At 44.5% G+C, this 21,254-nt stretch overlaps 1 protein-coding gene across 2 annotated transcripts in view; it reads right to left on the minus strand.

Moving 5' to 3' along the window:
• The window catches only part of LOC138118096 (uncharacterized), a 190,970-nt gene that overhangs the window by 129,103 nt on the left and 40,613 nt on the right, over positions 1-21,254 (minus strand). The window lies entirely within an intron of this gene.

The following is a 21,254-nucleotide window of genomic DNA, read 5'->3' on the forward strand; positions in this document are numbered from 1 at the left end:
AAAGAGCTTACAAATGCACAAAAAGATATATTCAGAAGCACTGCTGGAATGAAGGCATCTGAAATGTGTAATTTCTTTCACCGTCTTCACAATCGTCCAGACATAATTTAGTCTGTATTTCTTCCAGTCCAGATTCACTAATGATACCATGGACTCTAAATGACCCCTCAAACACCAAGAATAATGGATAGCACTAGACCTAGTCAGAAAGAACAGTTTGAAAACTGTGAAATTTAAGGGCATATTTTAACAATCTTGGTCATTCGCAGAAGTTTGAAAAAACCACACAGACAAAACAGAAAAAAAACAACAACAAAACCAAACACCTCTACAAACTTTAAGAACCAGATTAATTCTTGAGGTTGTCATGATTTAATCCTCCACACTAATGCTAGCCCTATTTTTATTAGGTACACAAGTGCAACCCTCCCCACCTCCCCAAAAAAGCACTTAGGTAGCTGTGAATGCCCCAAAGCACACGGTGATGGCTCACACATGAATGGAGACTGAAGAGAATCTGTTTATCAGTCTCTGATGAGCTGCAGTAAGAGCTTGATTAGAAAATTACAACTGACACAGCGTTTGGCAGAAGTTTCTAGATCAGGGTCCTGTCTCTAGCAGCCAAAGCAGACAAGATATATCTAGTTCTACAGAAAATCAAGATGTTTAGAACTCATCCACCTCCTCCCCCTCTGCAGAATCACATCACCAGTGTAGATTTCCTGTCTTCCCCCTCCGTCCCTTACGATTCCTTTGCATGGTGACCCCATGGCAGCCTTGCCTGTGCCACTGCAAGACTCCTGGTGTTGGATCACCCTCTCTCATTTCTGGATTCCTGTTCTGAGCTTCAAAGCCTGTGTTTTCCAGAGGGTGACAAACCCATTTGCTATGTGACATATCCTCTCTGGATGTTTGGCCCAGCCGGTGCAAGAGGAAAAAATTAATGTTGCCTGATAACATCCATCTCTACTGGAGTTCAGCACCCAATTTCTCCACAAGTTTGTGAAACCATCTCATATCATGAGGACTTTAGCCTTGCTTGTTTTGCACTGAGTTTTTTTCTTCCTCTTCCTTTCTTTCTGTATAAATCAGCTCTTAACCCCGTTTTCCCTGAAGAAAATATAAGAAAGCACCGAGTCATGCTCTGCTTTCCTAGAGAAAGACATTTTCTGCATTATTCTCCTGTCAGTTTTCAAGCTTTGCACAGGAGCTGGACCAACATAAACCATTCTTTCATCAGCTCAGGTACATCCCCAGAGGCTGGGCTATTTGTAGAGTTAAAGATAGCTATTATCAATAAGAAACTTGTCTCCCTTCCCCCTCACTATACACTCAGAGCATATCTGGATACAGCTCAGTGCTGCAGAGAGCACTGAGACATGACTTCGGAGAGTGAACTGATTAGAAGTAAAAGGAATTTTGTGTTAAATCAGGGATGGAGAGGAGGGAGAGGGTGAAGGCAGCTGTGGGCTTCTCCTGGGACCACACAGAAGGATGTCTGAGCTAGTGCTGCACCCAGCCCTGCAGCTGTGCCTCTGCAGAGTGCCAGGTGAGTTCCACTATGCAGCAATCCACCCTGCCAAGCCGCCTGCCCAGCAGCTCCCTGCGGCACAGAGAAGGCTCCAAACACAGAGATGCATCCACCACCACGCAAAGTGGCTCCCATCAAGTCCTCTTAACGTTAAGTGGCTGAGAGCAAGAGGCAGAAAGCTTTGGTTTGCTTTTACGTTTGCTGAGCTACAAGACATCCTGAGAAAGGAAGACCAAACTGCCAGCTCAAGGTGCTGGACTACCACTAGAGTTCAACAATGCCCTATGGAAAGGTACCCATCTCTCCAACCTGGAAGTACCAAGGGTGTGCAAAGAATGACCTGTCCTGCACCCCAGAACCACCTGGGTAGCACAGAGACTGCTCCAGAGAACCATCCCTGGGCATGACAAATGTCATCATTGACAAGTGCCACGCTGCAGGTGCAGCCTTTCCTGTCCTACACACCAGAGGATTAAAACCAACCAAAGATAATGAAGAGAGTTTCAAGCAAGTGCAAGGGAGCTCTGTGAGGACCCTGGGACACCTCTGTGCTCTTTTCTTACCATTACCTTGTAGAGCCATGAGAACTCAGATAACACCTGCACAGTTTTGTCACACAGTCCTACCTGCCACAAGGCTCGTGGCCACTTAGGAGGGCACCAAAACACACAGGCTGGCACAGAGCAGCCCTGGGAATGCAGCAGCCAAACTGCTGCAGAATGTCTGACAGCACCAAAGATCCAAGCAAGTTGATTTAAGGCTGACTGTGCTGCAGCAGGGACACACCCAGAGAAACAGCAGCACCCAGGAGGACAAAGAAGGGTGAAGGAGCTGTCTCATTTCTGTGCAGGGCTGAGCATCAAATGCAGAATTCACACACTCAAATACTTGAAAAGAGGGCAAAAAAGTATAGGATTGTGTGTTGTTGATTTTTCTGAGGCTACACGTGAACAGCATCTTCCATCAAATGGTGCAGGCTCAAACATAACCTCTCTGTTCTCCAAATGGAAGAGCAAGGAGGAGCACCTGTGGCAAAGTCAGGCTTGAACACGTGGAACTGGGACAGAGAAAGAAAGTCAGTAATAGAAACCAGTGGTGGCAGGGTGCCAGAGGCAGCACCAAATCTTTTGGGGGGGACTCCTGCAGGGGACAAAAAGGGAACATGCCAGTGAGCAGCTGGCAGGTCAGCACCATGGTTTAGAGTTTTGAGGGATATTATACACTGCCAAACCATACCAAGAGGAGATATGAAACAGACCTGGACAAGAGCTCTCTTGCCTCACTCACTGAGACTGTTGCTTGTGAAATCAAACATTTGGATGATGAAGGACAAAACACAGAGCAGACAGCATCACAAATCCTCTATTTGTACCGAGAAGCCATGAATGTGCTTTCAGGCAGGGTGGAACGGGCATGCCTTCAAACATGGAGAGTTCAACAATTCCATGGGGAATTCCACTAAACCTCTCTTCCATATCCAACCCCTATTCCTCTCCAAAACCCCTCAGAGCCAGAAGCTGAGGAGGAGTCTGCAATGAGGTATACAAGGAAAATTTGTGTAAAGGCTCACTTCTTACCAGTCCTGCTGAGAGGCCGTATCTACAGAACTTACAATTCACAGTGAAAGTTCAACTGGCAGAGCAACTTCTTCCAAATCCACTTCCATGGGATTGTGGATGAGAGACCAGGAAGGCAACCTCACTAGGAAGAGCAACAAGGCTTATGAGCTGTTTGTTTCCCTGTTGCAGCCATTGCCTGGTTAAAGCAGTGGTTTGGTCAATCACTTTGAAGCTGGGGCTCTCTCTTCAGCAGAATTCTGCACAAATTCCAGCATTTATCTGCTGAGAAAATCCAGTGTTTCAGTAACGCTGAGGGAGCCCAGGTACATACTAATATCTCTGCTGATACCTACTGCCACAGAGTTTCTTTACCTTTATGGAGCTGTCAAAAGCATTTTCCAATTACGAGGCTGGGCCTTGAGAGGCTTGATCCTCCTGAAGAAGTGGAGTAGAAGGCCTGGAAAGATATTTTGTGAAAAGGACAACTTCTGCCAAACTCTACCACACCTCTAGGGTCACCAGCCACTCTCTTAGTGCAGCCCCAGGCCCATGAGGCTCCTCTGAGTGATGTGAGTGATGGAGGGGTCTGTGAGGGTGCTGCTGTGAGGTCCTGTGGAAGGAATCCAGCTGTAACAGCAACAGGAGCTGTACAAATGGAATACACAGAGCTAATAGACTCTTCTTATGGATATTTACATCAACCATAAAGGACCACAAAACTCTATTGATGGTGTCAAATGAGGTCACAATGCCAGGAACAGCAGCATGAGAACTTTGATCTTTTCTGGTCATGAGTGATTGAATGAGTGTCTGGCACTTCTCAGGAAGCTGAGCTTTAATAGGTCAGGAGACAACTCTTCATCCTGCTGAACAGAGATATTCCCTTCCCTCTATGCAGATCAGTGTGACACCTGGACAGAAGTTATCCCTATCCCCTCCAACCACTCCATCAGGGCAACCTAATCTTGTGGGTGGCATTCCTGCCTGTGCCAGGGGGGTTGGAACTGGGTGATCCTTAAGGTCCCTTCCAACCCAAACCATTCTGTGAAATACCTGAGCAGCCAAGCACTGAGCAGAGCAGAAAAGAGAGAGCTGAGCAGGAGTATGACATTTATCATTTCAGCAATGTAAAAAGGGAAACTGTTCACCATCTCTCACAGCACTCAAAGTGAAATCAAATGGACTAGCAAGTGGCAGCTTCAAAGCAGGCCAGAAGAGAAGCTTCACACAGCACTTTGTTAAGCTATGGAACTGTTTGCCACAGGAGGTTCAGGATGCCAAATACAGGATGCAGAAAGCAGCTGGAGAAGTTCAGGGGAGAAAAGTTCCATCAAGACAAAGGTAGTAAGTGTGGTTTAAGCCACTGCTGAGCTGCAAACTGCTGGAAACCCTTGCCTTGTTCTTCCAACTGTCTCCCAAGTATCCATTTCTGATACTGTTGGAGACCAGCATTTCATAGCTGGACCTTTTTCTGGCTCAGAACAATTACTGTAGGATCAGCCAAGGAACAGAAAGCACCAGAGCTCTGCAGGGGATTTCAAAACAATCTCAGATCAGCTGAGAGAGCTGGCAGAGCTTTCAAACTGTCCTGCCCATGACTGCTGTGGGACTGAGGCTGTGTGGAGATCCAAATTTGTTGGAAGTAAACTTGCATGGGGTGGTTAGAAAGTTCCACAGAAAGACAGTGTAAGCTGGATTTGAAAGATGAAGAGTACAACTGCACACCGAGGGAGGCGTAGGGGAATGACACCAGATTAAGTTTTTATTATATTTGCTTTAAATACATTTTAGATATACACTGCTATACTCAAGAAGACTTAAACTGAAGTAAAATGATTATACTCTGATCAATAACTTATATTAAAAAAAAATTAAAAGGTCACTTTTAAAGCCAGCTGTGGATCTCCACAGAGATGCTTATTCTTTTTTGATGAAAACATTTTGTGTTTGTGCTGTTTCCAAAGTTCAGGCTACATCCTGGCACAGAGAAGCCTCAAATCTCTCTGATGTTTTCTCTCTGCTCAGGGAGTTTGGAATTGCCAGCCCCTGCAAACACACTGCTCAGCCTCGGAGCTGGCCACCTGCAGCTCAAGCACACATCTCCTGCCACTTGAAAGAAGCACACCAAAAAACCTCTTTCAAAGAAACCCCTCAGGCTGCTGTGTTTGAAGAGGCACAGACAAAAGCTTTTGCAACTAGTGCCTTCAGAGCCTCTCCTGGGCAGGCAAATAAGCGGCAGTGTTCCCTGGAGAACCCATTTTTTCTCCCTTCTGCACCACTTCCTGCAAAGGACAACTTTGCTGGCAGCTCAGCCAGGACTCCTCAGCCTGGGCAGATGAAGCTGGAACTCTTGTTCCGTGTGGTGGGAAGTTCTGCCCCTGTCTCTGCTGTTCCACACCAGGGCAGTTACTGCAGGGCACTAAGAACTCAAATCCGACAGAGAAGATCCTCCCTGGACAGCCTTGTGATATCCAACAACAGCAGAGGCTTGGCACCACCTCCACACAAGGCTCTTTTGCACTGAGGATGCCCAGCTCTGACCTCTGCCAGCCTATGAATGGTGCCCAGAGCTGCTGGGTCCATAAATCCAAGGAAGATAAATATGCACCTCACCAGGTACAACCTAAGTGTCAGCATACAAATGTGTCCAGGCATGCCACCTCTAATCTGTCACACCCAAATCCCTCTAAAGCATCTCCCTCACAGTGTTTCTGGTCTACAGACAGCCTGCAAGCACAGCACAGGCTCTTTAGGTGAGGAAATAGTATTGTGATCTTATTCTCTCCTTGGTGTAAATGTCACATCTCGACTTGAATAATTACAAATAATTGGCTTTGAACAGGCCACGTTTCCTCTCTCAGCCGTCCTTGTACCACACTCCATCCTGTTTTGGCCCTAATTACAGAGAATAATAAATCCAGCTAGACAGTGCTTTTCTGAAGAGCAATTTGGTCTGACTTCTCCCAGCACTAATGAGTTTGTTAATAGAGGGATTTTCCCTCTCCCTCCTCTCTTCTAATCTCTTTCCTTAAATAGCACCACACACATCGGTAGCAATCCCCTGCCACAGCAGGTGATGCCTCTCCCTGACCCATATTCTCCTCTCCTCCGAGGCAAAGAGAAGCCGAGTGTTGCACCTCCCAACCTTTTTCTTCTTTCAAAGGAGGTGGAAAGCAAGCATGATTAATAACTGTTTGTTAACGAGCATCAGGAGGATCACCCAGTTCACAGGCGTGGCAGGCAGAAACGCTGGGCTATTCCAGCCTGCCTGGTCAGAACTAGCTCTGAGGCCTGGAAAGCAGCTGAATGCTGGAGAATCAGTTTGGCTGCTGGCCCAAATGGGAAAAAAAACCCACAAAAATCTGATCCAAATGCCACTTTTTTTTTGTTCACCAAAACAAAACTTTAAAGCTTCTCATTTATCTGTCCAAATGAAATCTTTCAAGTGCCCTGCAGGAAATATGTTCTACCTCAGTCTCCCCTGAGAGAAGCAAAGGACAGGAAGGGATAGCTGTTCTCAAAAGATCAACAGCTTCTGCCTGTCCCTTGTTCAATAAAAGCCCTGCCAGGAAAAGGGAAATGGGGATTTACTTTCCCCTCTATTTGGAGAGATAAGAACTTCACTCCTAAGCAAACTTTCCTAACAAGGACTTTGTGACTTTTTGAAAAATCTCATCCCCAGTTTTTGTCCCCAGCAAACTTAATCAGCATTTGCAGGGCCAGATGTCACACTTTAGTTGCTCTTAACCCAAACCTAAGAAGAATCCCATCTCATGGTACTGAAAGGAAATCACTACCATGGGTGGCTTTGCCTACAGTGTCTCTGCAAAGTGAATACCAAACCCTGGAATTCCAAACCCCATTTTCTATTAAAAAAAAAAAAAAAGTATTTTGTATTTTTCATCTTACAATTCGAAGTTGTGTCAGAAACAATTCCCTGAGTTCAACCCAAATTCATAGACAGCTCCAGTTCCCCTCAGAATATTCCTAGAATATTTTCATGCCTGTTCTGGATCTGGATACATGTCACCAGGTCTGTAGGTATTCCCATTTTTGGATCATTTAGAGTCTGAGTTTAACCTAAAGCAGCAAGTCTGAGACAAGGAGGGAAGGTCCTTGAGGTGATGTGTGAGGTACAGAGAGGTACCAATGATTCTGAAGATTCCATTTCTATCTTCATGCTCTGTATTTTTTCCCCCTAAGTCCCTTATTTGACAAAACTATTTTTCCATATCTCTCTGCAGCCCATTTATTATCCTCTCTATTAATAAACCCTCCTTCCCTGATGAATCACTGCAATTTATCATTAAATTAGAAGATGAAATGGGTCTTTTTTTCTTTAAACAAGGAGATTAACTACTATCAACAGCCTATTTCTCCATCATAAAATTCCGTCTTCCTCACCAAATGCAGGAGTGTCTTTGTTTGAAGCAGCCCTAAAGGTGATGCAGGGAGGGAGGAACAATCAGAGAGGTGACATCCTGTATGGATCAACCAAAAATGACTGTGGAGGACAATACAGGACATTATGACCACGATTCACTCTGGAGTTTTCTAATAGTACAACTATGAAAAAGAATGTTTAACTTGTATGCAGATGAGACTGCCAGGAACTGATATGACAATGCACAGTCTAGACAACAAAACCCATCTCTGCATGCATAGCCCAGAGGTTAATCACACCCCAAAAGATCACTCAGAAGAAGAATTCAGCTAAATATGAAGCAACCTTTTGCTGGAATCTCATGCCTGCCTCTCACATCCTTTTTGTATCATACAGGTCCGGGGAGCTGTCCCTTAGCAAACTGCTGAAGTTTAGCACCACCACCAGCACAGAACGTACCCCCAGCTCCTCTGTGGCCAGAAAAGCAGGTTTGAGCTTTGTGAGCTTCTCTGCATCATTTCACCCCCTGGACACAATCTGTCTGTGAAATTAAAACTGCCTTTACCATGATGGCTTGGATATGAGCAGCTGTATGAGGGGAATGGGAAATCCTCTGTGTTTTCTGAGGTCTGTTTCTGTCCCAGAAATGGTGCCAGCAAGAGGCAGATCAAGATGTGAGAGGGGTGGAGGCCCAGCATACCCTGTGCTCCTCTCCAGGAAACCACTCCACTGCAAGAGCTGCCCTTGGCTGGTGACCTTTGCTGCGAAAGTCAGCCTTGGGAAGGTGTAACAAAAGTCAGTCAGCACTAGGCACCACAGAAACCAAAAAAATCCCCAGTATCATCCCCTAACCATCCCCCAATCCAACCCCTTCACACACCCAGTAACTTGATTTCTATCTCCAGAATTACAGAAGTTATTTTCTTTGATTCTTGGATGTTAAGGAGATAATCTGTCTTCTGCCCCCACAGGTCTGGCAGAACAAAGAGAAAATGGAATTAGGATTTTATGCCACTGTCACTGTTTGCCTGTGATGACCTTTCTCCTATAAGGAACATGAGCTTATCAAGGCAAAGACAACCCTACCAGGCACCCTTCCCATGTGTCAGTGTGCTCCTCTCTCCAGATGTGATCTCTTCTGGAACAGCACACTCTGGCTGGGCTATTCACAGGCCTGTGTCAGCTTTCTGCAAAGAAGGAATCTATTAATTCCAAGTAGGGGCTCATTCTCTAAAGAGCTGCTGATGAAATGGAACTGATAAAACAGAGGTAATTTAAAGGTCAGATGAAATCCAGCTCATGTTCATCCTGCTTGTAAAGGAACATCACCAAGATGCTTCATCGGCAAAGGAGCATTTATATGTATTTTTATTTTTTAAGAGACATTGCTTATCTGTAACAAAGACTCTAAACATCTGATAAGAAAACTTCCCACATTAATCTACCCAACAGCTGGCATCCTGCTGCCTGCCTGGGTGTCCCTTTCTGGAAATTAAATCTCCTATCGTCTCTTTATCACGCTTTGGAGGGAAGAAATGGGAGCCAAATGCAGTGCTCAGATGAGCAGCAGAAGTAAGAGCTGAAACTGATAGGGCTGCATTAATTCAGGCATGCAAGACAAGTCACTGCTGCCCTCAGAACATTCCTCCCCCTTTGCTCTCTGCCCATAATTCCCAGTTATAAATTTTGGAGGTGGACTCCTCAGAGAGGGGGAAGGTCCCTGTCCTTGGCAAGGTTGTAGGTGTTGGGGTACTCTAGAGCCCAAGTGAACAGGATTTCTGTGCCATGAAATCCAATCCACACACTTTTCCTCATCTTTTACACGCCCTGCCTGAACTCAGCAATGTCCAACGGGTGCACCCGGGATAGACACAGGACCTGGGTCTGTCTGTAACACGTGAAGCTTCTTTGCTGGTAGCAGCATTCAACTGGTAGCTGGTACAGATAAACCTTTCCTCACTGATGGAAAAAACAGAGCTCATCTGGCTGCTCTGTTTCCTACTGCAGCAACAAACTGTTGCAATGGGATCTCTCCTCCCCTCCAGTCTGTTCTCTGCCTCCATCCTTCATGTGCTCCTCCCCCAATCCCTATAATTAATATTAAACGTTACAGTTTTGTCCTATTAACACAAATTGGCCTTTCCAGAGGCAGATTAAAGAGTTTCCACTGGGGATTTCTTCTCTCCTTTACAATTTTCCTTCTGTGATCAGTGCTATGTCTCTCACTAGCTCCTAAGGGGGAAGGAGTGGGAGGGAAAGAGAAGACAAACACTTATTAGCAACTCCTTTGAAGATCTGGAGACTGGGAATTAAACTGATTATTAACTCCCATCATACCGACGAGGGAAGTTCCCCTTTTCTCCCTCCTTCTGCTCCTCCTCTGGGAATGGTAATTGGTAACCACACAAGTTGTGTACATAAAGTTTCACCTAAATCATTTACAGGGCAGCATAAACCAACAGACTCTCCCTTGATTTCTTTGGGGAAGGGGGTTGTTGTTGCTCAGAGAGAAACACAGGCACATAAAATAGTAGACATAGACTTACACAGACATGTAAGTGTGAGGTGTTGGCACATTCCCAATTGCATGATCCTTCCAGTTCGGTTCTTGGAACAAAACATGGAAAGAAACACACATGTCGGCCCTGAGGCAGCTCTAGTTCCATTCCCAAATGTGTCCTCAGTGATATTTTAGTCCTGAATCCTTAAGGGGCACGTAGGGACAGACCTGACTCATCAGACATGTGTCACTTGCGCTCACCATCACCAGGGCTGGCAGAAGTACCACACTCGCAGCACCACACACAAACCCAGCCACCACCACAGCCAAACTTCTCCAAGCCCTCACTCTGACTCCTCATTAATGCAAGCCCAAAAGAGCAAGAGGTGTTCAGAGTCTTTGGGCTCCTACAAATCTGGCAATCTGTCAAACACTCTCCACATGCACCTCACTTGTGCCTTTCCCAGAGACAGCTGAGATTCTCCTTCCTCAGAGCACCAGCCCCACGGGGCAGTCTGGCCAGCTGATGCCACTGAGGGCTTTGGACATGAAGTAAAACATCTTTGAGCCTGTCAAGCCAAGTGAAAAGGACCAAGAATGCTATCCAGCTTATTAAAACATTTCATAAGTAAATGACTGTTTCTGGGGCTGTGATGGTAAATGGATAACTGAATTTAGTCACAACAGCACCACAAAAGCTTGGCCAAAGACAATTCACTATGACAGCTCACCGTACTAATTAAGAAACAGTAGCATAATGAGATGTACAATCTATTAAATAAGATGCGTGTTTACGGTGAATAAGCTATTTATAATCAAGTTTCACTTATTTAGTGTACAACAAACCACTTACAAAATCTGAATTAAATGCAGAACTACCTGTAGACGCATGGCATTTATTTAAAATGTTTCAGGATGCAGCAGCTTTTTCAGCAAAGAGAACTTAATCAGTCCCTGGAGCTTTCCCTTCCCGTGCTAGGACAAGGCAAGAGCAGCTGTATTGATTTCTAACATCCAGCACTGCCACGTGAGCCAGTTTACTGGGCCAACAAACTGTTTAACAGACAAGGTCCCAGAGGTCCCAGGTTTTATCCAGGAGTATAGGCACACCCTCTGTGGATAGCTGGTGTCATGTTAACTGGAATTTATTAGACAATAAATACATCACACCACCCAGTGCCAGGAGCAGAGCCTACATGTCAGATTCCCAAAGTCCACTGTAACACCCTGTTTCATTTAGTACTTTGTCCACCTTCTGTTATGGCAATTTCATACTGGATTCCTCCTCAGCCTTCCACCAAAATAGTGCAGACTTTCTGAGGAAAAGATGGTATTTTGCCAGTGTTAAAAAAAGCATCTTCTCTATAATTTGTATAGGCACTAACCTGTTCCCAGCAATTCTGAGTGAAGAATTAGATCCAGAGGGCTGTGAGATGTTTCTCTTACACTTCCCAGTGAGACCTGTCCAACCTCAGCCAAGGTGTGGGTCGTTGGAAAGCCTCATTTCCCATAAGCTCATAGAAGTTCTCAGAACTTTCCACTCCCTTGTGACTGGACAACTTCTTGAGCACATCCTTGGGAGAGCAAAGACTAACCCAGATGAAATCTACACTGTCTTCAAGTTCTCATATCCAAGATTTTGGAGCTTTTTTGAATGCCGAGACTTGCAAGAGACTTTTCCATGCTTCCCTGGATTTTTGAGGAACATCAGCTAAATGAGAAGTAGCCCAGCTCCAGGATCTGGAGGCTATCTGAATTTGGGATAAAGTAATTACCCTGGCAGCTCACCTCTGGAAGCCCTGAAGGGGTTCAAATCTCAAGGTCAGTTCTTTATCCAAAGAGTTGCCCAGAGGAGTTCAACAAGTTGGACACAGTTTCAATTCACAGACTTTAGAACAGGAGTATTTTCCAGTTTAAAAGTCCAGGAACCATGAAGTTTTCCTAAAGAGATGGTTGTCCCTTTTATGTGGGAGAAAGAGACTTTGGAAATTCTCTGATATTCCTGGGAATGAGTATGAATATCCTCGAGACAGGATGTGTGGCACAGCTCAGATGTGAAGGTACTTTCCCTGTGAGTCTCCAGAGAATAGCTTGGAGATACAAAAAACCATGTGTTTGTACATATATATATATATAAAAAAATATATATACACATATTTATTTATTTATATATTTTTATATATATATATATTCAAATGTAGGGGGGTTTTATATGTATGTGTATATATATATATATATATGTTATAATATTTTGGTGATTCCTTCACAGACAATTCAGCCACCTCTTAAATACCAAGAGAAGTACCTCAGAACAGCTCATGCCTATGCAATAAAGCTCTCCAAAAATTTTTTCAGTAACCAAGCTCTGGCTCTTTGGCAGAGTTCTTCCACTTAAAATACTATGAGTACAAAGAGTGCAATACCAGAAATATCTCCAGTGTTTATGTCCACACAGGAGTCAGGTAATTGTCTCCAAATTTCTGTTTCTCCCTAATACTGAATTAAACTGCTTCAAACCAAGACTACTCCCTCCTTTACTCTCCCTGTCCCAGCCGACAAAGTCAAAATAAAATTCTCTACCAGCTGAAGGGACTGTTTTTCCCATGGATCAGTCATCTGGGAGGAGAAGGGAAGATTTATTTCCATGAGGAGAAGTCTCTCCTAGACCATGACAACATGACATGAAGAGTTAAAAAAGTTGAGTTCTATTTGCACTTCCAGGTGCAAGCAGAAATGTGCAGGGACAGGTTTTGGTGTCTGCCACATTCAGACAAAGAGCCAAAGGAGAACACGGCATCACAGGCCCCTGCAGTCCCCTTTGAGAGCTGCCCATTGATTTGATTTACTGCTTTTTGTTTCCAGACGGCAGCTTCATAGACTCGGTAATCAGGCAGCAAATGCAAAGTGAGGCAACGTCTGGTCATAGGCATGGAGATTTAATGAGAGGATTGTGATTCCCATGTCTCAGCCAAGCTGTTTCTCACCCCCAGTGTTTCCATGTCTTCCCTGAAACCTAACAAAGCCTTTTCTCTTTGCACAGACTACATAAATCACTTCTGTTCAGTTCAATTGCCTTGGTAGAGAACTGTTTTCATGGGGAGGGAAAGCTATAGAAGACAAAAATGCCAACGTGGTGCAGCATGATGAACAGGCTGGAGATTCTTTTCTTTGATTTGTCCAAAGGAAAAATGCATAGTAACACTCAACTTCTTGCTATAAAGAATTTTATTGATGCTTGGGGAGAAAAAAAATATCAGAGCTAGTGTATTTTTACAAAAAAGAAAAAAAATGCCATTCTGCTTACATCCTGAGTTTTTGCTTCCATTCCTTTCAATAAATACAGGCCACTGATGCTTGCAGGCATTTGCAAAGGCTTTGCAAGGTTGGGCTTTGCCAGCACACAGCATGTAAAGGCAGCAACAGAGCAATGCTGCAAAACTTGCAAGCAGTAGCACCTTGGATTTGTGTCAGCTGAACTGTAGACACAGAAGCTGTCGGCCTGGAGAGTCATTAGAACCTATCACAATTTAAATATTTTGAAGAGGGAAGAGAATTTTGGTTCTGGCAGAAAAAGCAATCTTGCAGCTAGAGCAAAAAGAATTGTGATCTAAGGTTCTCCAACATACACCTGTAAGAATTCTTACTGTGCAAGAGGAAGGAAGTTGATCATTAACATCTTTGGAAAATCAAGACATTCCATTCACTAAGGGTGGCAGTCATTTAGAGGAGGAGCTTTACCAAGTGCTATGATCAAGCAGAGCTTGTGAAGGCCTCACAGGGGAGCATTCCCTCCATTCACATTTGGCAGAGGATAAGTCAGCACTAAGAGCTGCCAAATTCCCTTTGCTGAACCCAGTGAATGGCCCAAGCTAATCGCCTTCTCCAGCTGGTAATCAGTTGTATCAGACAAAATGTTGGACTCAGAGCTCACTGAACAAACTTTGCAACCCCCCTGGGGAAATTTTGTCCAAGCCCTGGGTGAACACTGAGCTGAGGGAGGGCAGGGAGGGCATGAAAGAGGCCCCGTACCTGTCACAGGGTTTAGCTCATCGAGCTGCAAAGAAATACATAGCCCGAGGAAAAACAAGCAACTTAGCAAATGTGCTAAATTCTCTGTTCTCTTTCACCTGAGGCATGAGAAGCCGCACCTGAGGCAAGGATTTTAGGTGAGGTCAGCATCTCAACTCCCACAGCCCAGCTGAGATTTTTAAATGGCACCTTTCACCTCCCTCGAGGACTTTCAGAAACAGTTATCAGTAAACCTAACGCAGAAGTGTCCTTACTGACCCAGCCCTACATCAGCTCTCTCTGCCTGAAGTACAGGAGCAAAAACGAGATGTTTTTATGAAGACCAAGCAAGTAGCTCAACTGAGTGATGCTCAGGGAAATTTCTGCAAGTCCACAGGGCCACAGTTTTAAACAATAAAATAAAATACAGCTGGGTAAAAATCCTTTGCCTAATGACCTCTCAAAATCCCTGCTTACCCCACTCGGGATGGCAGGATTGCTTTGGATGGCAATGAAGCAGCCAGAGCTGCCACTCCACATGAGTAAAATAACTAACTTGGACAAATCAAGAGCACCCCGATACTGAAGGAAGAAACACATTCTGCCAGAGGGAAGTGCCTACTGATACATGACATCTCAGCAGTGCTATCAAGCCTGGAGGCACCTCAGATGGGTGAAAAGCCCTGTCTTTTCCTAACAAAATGCAAAACCCACCCTCCCAACTGAGATCCTTAACAAGAGCAGTCCCATACCTCTCCCTCAAAGCCAAAAGGCTTCATTAAAATGGATGGAGGATCAAACCCTTTGCAATGTTTAAAAGAGGAGGGATCCTACAAGGCTTCTTTTTATCCTTTAGATGTCTCACATGCAAGTATTTCTATTGCCAAAAGCTTGAAAAGTACTACTAATAATAATCAAAAATATGCAGATTGTTTCTTTCACTCCAGAAGATAAATTTTGCTGCTTGGTCCTGTGAGTGAATTGGGGCATGTAAGAGGATGCTCCAGTATCTAAGCACTGGGACACTGAGGGGCCTCTCCAGCACCACCGGCTGTTGTCTCTCAATTTCCTTTCCAAGTCTGTCCTTTGCAGTCAAACTTTTCCTCCAAAGGGTTCCACTTCTTGGCATTTCCCACTTACACTCTATAGAATTCACAAGACAAGTGAAACAATGAAAATATTCCATGTATTTGTTTCTATTTATTTCCCATCTTTCTCTTCCCCATGTCTTTTTGGTTTGGTTTTGGGTTGGGTTTTGGTTTGGGTTTTTTTGAGAGGTGTGGGGGTTTTTTTATTGATTGATTGTTGTTTTGCTTGGTTTTATTCCAAGACAACAGGAATGAAGAGGGTAATGTGAATAGCTCTAGGTCTGCCCTGTGTTCTTCTATACCTCTGCAAAACCTGGTGCCTGCTCACATCAAACTAAACAGAGGGTTTCTTTCATTTAAGAGCAAGATAAAGGGTAGAAAAGTTCAATTTCCCACAGCACTTGAGGGCAGCTAAGGCAGGAGCAATGGGTTTCACAATGCTAAAAGCCAAGAGAATATTTCCAAAAACTGCAGATGCTCAACACCCAATAAGTTCTGGCAAGATTGGCTGTAAAAGTAACTTTGGCTTCTTTTTCATTCACACAGCAATGTAACCAAAAAAGTTTTATTGGTCAAGATCACTGAAAGAAATAGTGCTTCTGAATTGTCTGGAATTGCCTGGTAATTGTTCTGTACAGGTCAGAAACAATTAACCTAAGACATTCAAATCAAGCTTCTAGTGGGAGTATAATTTTATTTTAGGATTGCACAATGATTCTAGCAGTGTGATTTTTGTAGGGCTACGAGATCCATGCTGCTTTCTTACTACAAGACACTACATAAATCGTAACCATGACAAGCCTGTGATGCTCAGCAAGACTACTGACAGCTCAAGTGTCATTATGTGACATATGAGACATGGAAATTTATTAATAACTCAGCACTCCTAGGGGGAAACAACCATCCATTCTTCTTTATTTCCTCTTCCTCAGGGATTACGGCCTTCACCTGGACATAGGAGGGCAAACACACATTTGGATCATGTTGCACTCAGCAAGGTCTTCACTTGGCCTCCTGCAAACTTTTAGTGTGTCATGAAGCCATCCCAGCCCAGGGCTCCACTCCCCTTCCAACGAGTCTGTGATCACAGGTTGGATATCACCAGGCTCACGGGGCCCATGTTTCCAGAGATGAGAAATCAGTTTCTGCTCTCTGTGTCTAGAAATAAACTTCCCAGGAGTGGGAAGGTCAAGGACAATCCATGGAACTTCTCTGTCTGCAGAGAAAGTCGTAGGGCTAAACCTCAAATACAGTCAGACCTGTAATTTTTAAAATATGTGGCGTAATAGACCATCAACAGTGATATTTGTTCTGAATTTCAGTCAAAAATATCAATCACCTACTCCACAAATCCTTCACCTCCATCACTCAAAGCCTTCCAACCTTAGGCTGCAAGTTCTGCTGAATTCATATGCAAGACACTCCAGTGCTGGTTTTCCAAAGAGTCAATGCATATCAAAAGAGAATTTATCAAACTTTTCATCAGAGTTCAATTTTTTAAATATTTTTAGACTGGATATCTCCAAAAGTAGTGGAAGATGGACCTTTATGTTAGTTCCAGTGGATTCTTTCATCTGTACATCTTTTAAGTAAAGAATCTTGACTAAACACTTTATAAATTATTCCAGAAACACTCTATGGTGTTATTTTACCAGCAATTATTTTCTTCAAAAAAAAAAAAAAAAAAAAAAAAGAATCCCAGGTTCTCAAGTTTCTAAGAAAATTGTATTTACTTGAACCATCTTGCATAGAAATATCTTACTCAACATGGAAATGAGCTGAATAGGAAATTACTTTATGGAACCCTTTGTAAAATTCTGTGAACTTAACTCTAATTTAAAATTTGTTTTTCATATGTTCAGTGTCAAAAAGGCAAGTAGTGCTGCTGTAGCAATTTGAATCTCTGCCTTGGGAAGCACAATTCAAGTTCTTGGGGCGCTGTTTCCTCATTAGCTATTCTCCAAAGAACAAACTGACAATAATGGATGTAGTATTCCCAAGATAATGCTGAGTGTACTTCACTGCTGTGCAGGCCACCTCTTCACCAAAAATCCTGTCATTTATCTGGGAAAGGAAGGCAGCCCTTGGTCAGCTTGAAGGAATTTATCACCATGATGAATTTATTACCAGATTTTGAATTTTAAAAAGGTGAGCAAAAGAAACTAAAAACTACTCTACCTCCTATGAAATCCAGAGATGGAAAAGAGATCAGGAATGAAATCAGCTTGCAGTTGTGAATGAATCTTTAGGTTAATTCTCAGCATAGAGAGCATATTCACCTCAGTACAGAGTGATTTCCAAGGCCTTCCATGTTCTCCTTGTCTTTAAGCAATTCTATCAACTATCAAAAACAAAATGAAGCCACAGCCTACCAGGAAGAATAGTTTTCTTCACAGAGAAGAATTTCATGTGCATTGTTCAAAGGGAAAGGATCAGGGAGGAACCACATAAAGGAAATTGGAGAAACAGATATTCCTCCCTGGCTTTTATCAGTCCTCATGCACACCCTTCCCTGCAGATGATCCCAAGTTCTAGTTCAGTGCTGAAAAACAAATTAAAACCATTATCTTTGTGGTGTCTTATATTGAGGAGAATCCATCACTCACAGCCCAGAGAGAAGATGACAAAGAATCTTCCCAGACAATTTCACCTACAAGCGAGTTTTACAAGATGCATCTACTTTGAAACTAAAAACAAGAACAAGATGAACACACAGCAGGTAGTTCTAATTTTAAGAGGCTCATTTGACATCATGATAAGTTATCGTCAACTCTGTAATTTGTACAAGTGCCACCAGAGAAAGACAAATGCCTTTCAAAACCATTTGGACTCTGCTTGAAAAACAGCAGACCTGGCAAGGGAACCTTTCCCCTAAAAAAATAAATCACAAACCACTGCAGCAAAACCAAGCAGAAAGCTAAAACCCGATCTAAGAGCAAGCCAGGACAGACCAAGGGAGAGAAGTACCTGATGACAAGGGTGACTTAAAGTAACAGTGATAAAATTGACATCCAGACATTGTTCAATCTCCAGACCTATTTCCAGTTTATCTGCCCTTAACTTCTTGGAGAACAAAAGCAAATCTAAATATCTGGCATGGTACAGAACGAACGTGGGAAACTCCATCTCGGATATCTACAGATGAGAGAACATCGGGAGCTACAGAACACAGAAATTATCGATGGGTGTCAGTGAGGCTGTTTCTGGAACCACCTGGGTTAAATCAGAGGATGCAAATTCCAAGGACCTGAAATCATCCTGACCAAGGCCCGACCAAGACATGCTCATGTAGCACCTACAGGGCACAGTACCAAGGCTGATTAGCAAGCAAATAAGAGGGAGATAGGACAGCACAGACAAAAGTATAAAGCAGAATATGTGGGTACATTTGCGGTCCTCCTGATAAGACATGCAAAACTCATATCCTTTAACCTCACATTTGTTTTGGTTTTAATCCCTGGTCTAAATCATCTTGATGCCTAGACCTGCTCCAAATCTCTCTTGAAACCTGCCTTTGCCTCCATTTCCCCAGATGTTATAGCAAATAATGCTCCTGTTCCTCTCCAGTAGGAAGAAATATTTGAATATCAGCAGAAGAGTCCTTGGGCCCCCTGGTCACCATCACCACTAGGAAAGATGACAGCAATGCAGAGAAGTTCTTTCCCTGGGAAAAGCAGTTTTGAGACCTTTCAGCAGTAACAAACAAGAAGACTCTTTGTCCTATATACACACAGGTTTATCTGCTTTTTTGATCTTAAGCACAGCCCCCTGCTCCCCTAACCCAAGGAAGTGCAAGGACAGCAAGTGAGGACAAGAGGAGACAAGTCCAGGTTTCTTTGGTATAAAGATCAAACTTGCAAGCAGGGGAAATATCACAGGAGACATTTATATCTCCTACAGAGCCCATTTCCATTTCTAAGGGAACAAGAAGGCTGACGGCCCCTACACTTAACCCACAGATGCCAAGAGATGGTTCTGCTTCCTGCACTTTGTACTGCTTCCCAGTAAAAAGTCAGGGAAAGACCATTTCTTTCCTGCTGTGTGAGTCCTGTTAACACTCTCAGTCTGGAGCTCCTCCTCTGGTCTGTCAGCACACAGGAGGCTGGAAAAGCACAGTGACTGAGGCTCATCCATGTGGGGATAAACATCAGGAGAGAAGGTACACCGAGGAGCCAGCAAGCAGCAGGCAGGGAATGCTGCATGGAATCACGTCCCCAGGAATCTCCGTGAGTTGAAATCAGAGCCTGTTATTAATCTACCCAGACACCGAGACCCAGGAGCTGGAGTAAATCCGATTAAATTCCCACTGTACCAGTGGCTAGAAGCCAAGCAGGTCTTTCTTTTCTTTTGAATGGTAACCCAAAGGATATTTCTTTGTCTGCTTCACTAAGTAAACACACTGCTTTAAAGCAAACCAGAAAAAGAAAGCAGGAGATCGAGAACATCAGGTGAATTTTAGTATGGCAGTAAGGTCCTTTGAGATGCAACCCAAAGGGAGAAGAAAAACTTAGTTATTTCCTAGCCTGGAGGGGCTACAGTAGTGGTGGAGAAAGCAGTCCTCCTCCACCCTTCAATGTAGGATAGGAGGAGTCCTTGAACAGATTAAAGACAGCTAAACAGGGGTTAAAAGCAAATCTTTGCCGTGGGGACTTTTGCAAAGCACAGGATAAGTAAACAAAACAGAACTTAAAGAAGAATAATCCCATTACACCGGGACAATAGAGAAGAAAAAAAATTCTGGATTATTTAGGAGGGCTAAGTTTTTCAATTCTCAGAAGTTGATGAGAAGCTGAGTTGAGTGACATGCTGACAAAGTGACCAAGGAGCCCAATCCTCCCCACCCCAACCACCAGCTCAGCACCCTGCAAGCACAGCTGGAGCTGTGATAAAAACTACTGAATGCTTCTTACCTGCCCTGGCCTTGATGGCTCTGGTGTTTGCCAAAGCTCTTTGAAAAACGGAATGCAAAAGACAAAAAAAACCCCAATCAAATAAAACAAATAGAAAAAGGAAAAAATAGTAAATCAAAGCTTAACAACAAAAGAAACACAACACAGAGATGTTCCTTAAAAGCCAACAGCAGCACATAGCAGCTGCCAGCCAAGCAGATCTTCCACGAGATGGAGATTTAAGGCATGTTTCGCTTGCCCTGTCAAGGGAGACGATTTCAGAGACTTCTTAAAAAGACAGCAATTCGAGTTAAAAAAATTGAAATAAACCAAAACGTATCAGCGCTTTAAAGGTTAATGGCCTCTGCTGAACAACATGCGTTTATCCAACCACGTCTTAGAGTAGTTTTTTCAGCCCTGAGACCAATGAGCACAGCTAAGAGGAGGGCCTTGGGATGGTGGAGAGGCTGAGTTACCCCCTCCCCTCTGCCTTCCCTCTCTCCACCTCCCCCTCCTTTTTCTCTCTCTCTCTCTTTTTTTTTTTTTTTTTTAGTTTAGTAAATTAATGCAGCAAGAAACTCCCAAGATCTGGCGAGTCCTAGCAGGGGAGAGAGGGCAGAGGGGAGATGAGATGCATTAGGAGGACACTGAGCCACTTTCTTTCCGAGCACAATGGAAGTGCTTCCCAAGAAACTTCCCCTTCGCTCCCCTCCGCTCTAGCCCTGAGCAATGGGACACCTTCCCTACAGCAGCAATAACTTATTCGGGAGGAAAATAGCCCAGGAAGCAGGAATCAACAGCAGCCAAACGGCGGGCAGGAAAGAGACACAACCGGGACTGCAGCACGGCTCCACACTGACAAATTCCTGTGGATGTAATTAGGAAGACACCCCGGCCAGCGGCGGAGATTAAACCCTGGGTTGTTGAGGGTCGTCGTCCCCCCCTCCCATCTCACCCCCAGCACCCCGATGGCAAACCTACACCCGCTGCGTCCGCCCCTGTCGCCAGCCTGATGTCCGGAGCGACATCCCGCTGAAGGGAGGCTTCGTGCGGGCAGCCCGGAGCTCCGGCCCCGAGCAGCACTGCAGTGGCGGTGGCGGGGGCACCGGCGGAGGAGGGCCGAGCCGAGGCAGCGGCGGAGCGGAGCCGGCGCTGTCCGCGGTGCTGAGCGGGCGCGCACCGGGCGCTGTCCGGGTGCTGAGCGCGGCCGCCCGCCCGCCGCTGTCCGCGGTGCTGAGCGGAGCCGCCCGCCCGTGCCCCGGCCGCGCCAGGGCTGTTTCGCTTCCCCCGCCGCT

Source organism: Aphelocoma coerulescens, chromosome 13, assembly GCF_041296385.1.
Source record: "Aphelocoma coerulescens isolate FSJ_1873_10779 chromosome 13, UR_Acoe_1.0, whole genome shotgun sequence".
NCBI lineage: Eukaryota > Metazoa > Chordata > Aves > Passeriformes > Corvidae > Aphelocoma > Aphelocoma coerulescens.